Source organism: Pygoscelis adeliae, unplaced genomic scaffold (assembly GCF_000699105.1).
Source record: "Pygoscelis adeliae isolate BGI_AS28 unplaced genomic scaffold, ASM69910v1 Scaffold80, whole genome shotgun sequence".
In the NCBI taxonomy this organism is placed as follows: Eukaryota; Metazoa; Chordata; class Aves; order Sphenisciformes; family Spheniscidae; genus Pygoscelis; species Pygoscelis adeliae.
In genome coordinates, this window is record NW_008823958.1 from 1,126,965 (window position 1) to 1,129,799 (window position 2,835).

The following is a 2,835-nucleotide window of genomic DNA, read 5'->3' on the forward strand; positions in this document are numbered from 1 at the left end:
CATATAACAAAAATCAGCTTTGAGAAAAAGGCAGATAATGAAATATCTACCAACGACTCTGCAATATGTGTCTGTCAGAGAAAAAAAAACATTCTTATATTTGAATCTCTGAAATGTAACTGCGCCAGACTAGTTGGGGAAAATTTATTTGAAGATGTATTACGTTCCACGATCAAATGGAAAAAATGGCACCTGTCATCATATTTAGAAAACAGCTGGGTAACATGGCCAAATGCCATAGTCTCTTTTCACATGGCCTTTATGCTGAAATCATCCAAGCTCCATTCTCAGCAACTGGAGAAACCCTGTGCCTTTAAATGGTTACAGAAACATCTACTTAGGGGCCAGCTCTTATTGCAGCAAAGCCTGCTTCTGATGCTTCTAATTAGCAGTTAATGGATTATACTTTACTTTTATAACCAACCCAGCAGGCACTCTTCTTTAGTATTTTTCAGCTATTTTTGGTAGAAGGTATATGCAATTGCACTGCTCTTCATGCTTTCATTTTGAGCATGCAGAAAATAGAAGAAATAAATTGCTATCAGATTATTTTAGCACTCAAATTCTTAATTTAAGTCCAATTAAGCATTTCCTAAATTTTTCTTTTATCTAATATCTTAGGGCAACTAACATATTACAGTTTTTCTATCTGATCTAGACTTTGATGCAGAACCTCCTAAAAACATACATGTTGTTAATTAAAATATTTATATACCCAGTGAAAAGCCTGGGTTTTTGTAAATTTGCAAACACAGCTCCAATATGTATTCATTTAGGAAAAAATATTTTTCCAGCTGAACACAGTACAGGTACATGCAGAAGCTTAGATGCTTCAGAAGTTAGATGGGCTTGTAGAAACTAATGATTTTTATACTTACTTTGAATTAAAATAGCAATGAGATTAGTAGCATTTGCAATGCTATATATGTGTGTATGCGCATATATATGTATACACACAATGTGTATAGTATATATGTGTCAGAGTACGTATACAAACCTGTGCATGTGCACATATATCTATGTTTAATAAAGAAATCCATTCACATAGGTTTTAATTGGAAGATTATACTATTTCGCCCTCAGGGAATTAATTTTGGTGCCAGTTTCTAGCGGGAAACCTAGCTCACTGGTACTGCCTTTGAACCTGCTCTCTTCACTCAGGCCACGCTTCCAGTAGGACAAGGTCTAACATTGGTTAGGCTGGAACAGGAGGGGGAGCTCTCACTGCACCAGCCAGGAAAGGGGAGGACGAGGTACCCAAGCCAAGGAAAAGAGGGGGAGTGACCACCAGCTGCTGTCAGAAGCAGGTGAGATGCGCCCTCGCTCTGCTCCCACTTACTGAGGTCTCTTCACCAAAGTGGAGAACTGGGCTTCTCCAGCCCTTACTCATGTCAGTTTAAAAAAAAAAAAAAAAAGGTTTGGCTCAAGCGATAAGCAATTCCAGGTGATATCCACGGCTTGCAGCAAAGGAAGCGCCACTTGCAAGGCTCCCAGTTTGAAAGCACGTTTGTAGTCTCACCCTGATGCAGCACCGCGCTTGCTAGCTACAGGATAGGCACTAAACTGGTGAGGTTGTGTTTGTTGAAGGCAGTGAGTTCCAAAGCGCTGTCCAGAAAAAAATATGGAAACTGCTATTATTTTTACACAGCGAATACTAAAAAGAAGAAAAGGAAAGGAAGAAAAAGGAAGGGATGGATAGTGGTTATTATGTGAACTAGCTCCCTCAGTGTGATGGGACAAGGACAACTTACTTTCTGTCCTGGTTTTTGAGGGTTTGGGTTTTTCCCTCTGTCATATAACATCCTGGTAGAGGAGGAGGCTGGCTGTGCAGGAGTCAAAGAGCTGTTGTTCCCCTGTCCCTCACAGCCCCTGCCTGTGCTGTAGGTGTGGAGTAGAGGGTTGTCTGCTGAGCCAGGCCAGTCCCACCTCGTTCCGGGAGCAGATCCTCACCGTTTAATCCGTTTCCCATTCCAGCTTTCTCAGGACAGTGCAGCAAGAGACTACCCCTTGCTTGAAGTGAGGCCATAGTCAAGCCTCTCTGAAATTATTTTCTGTTTGCTCACTTGTAATCAGCTGAAGCTATTCTGACATGCTCAAATGTGCTGTTACATTTCCCTTAAGAAATAACGTGAAGATCAAGAGATTCCAGTATTAACCTTTTTTCCCCCCTAAAAAGAGAGCCATCTCCCCTTGAGTCTGGTAAAAGCTCTGCTTTCTCCCAAAGCTTCTGCAGAGGTAACGTCCCTCGTTTTGCCTGCACTATCTCATCATAGTGCTTTACAAACTCAATTTGGGGTGTACAAGGCAGGAATAGCCTCCCTGCAACCTCTGTCTGAGGTGCCAGTCAAAGTATGTGGCTCTTTAGAGCTACATTTCTGACCTCCACACCAGAGTGGTGAAAGCAAGACTGAGACACCACCGAGTTCAGTGATGGCATCCCGAGACCTGCATCAGCCAGAGCTCTGGGCTGACTTTTGCCCTCCTCAGTTTCATCCCTTGGCAGTTTGTGCCAGGGCAGGGTAAGCCAAGCTTTGCAGTAGGTGAGGTTATCAGGGAGAACTTCATCCAGAAGAGTATTGCTCCTTCAAGCAGAGCTTGGTTTGAGTTCTCAGAAGGTCAGCGTGGGAAGTTCCCCATAAAAGCTGAACTTTGATGTTGGCAGCCAAGACAGATCCAGAAGTTTTGGGAACATTTTTTTTCTTTTTAATTATATGAAATGCAGGAGACCTGTGAATAGGGTATTTTTAGATTGCACATTCAAATATATAGTATCATAGTATGACAGCAAATTAAAATCCTTATCAAATTTTTTTTTTTAAAGAAATGTATTGTAAC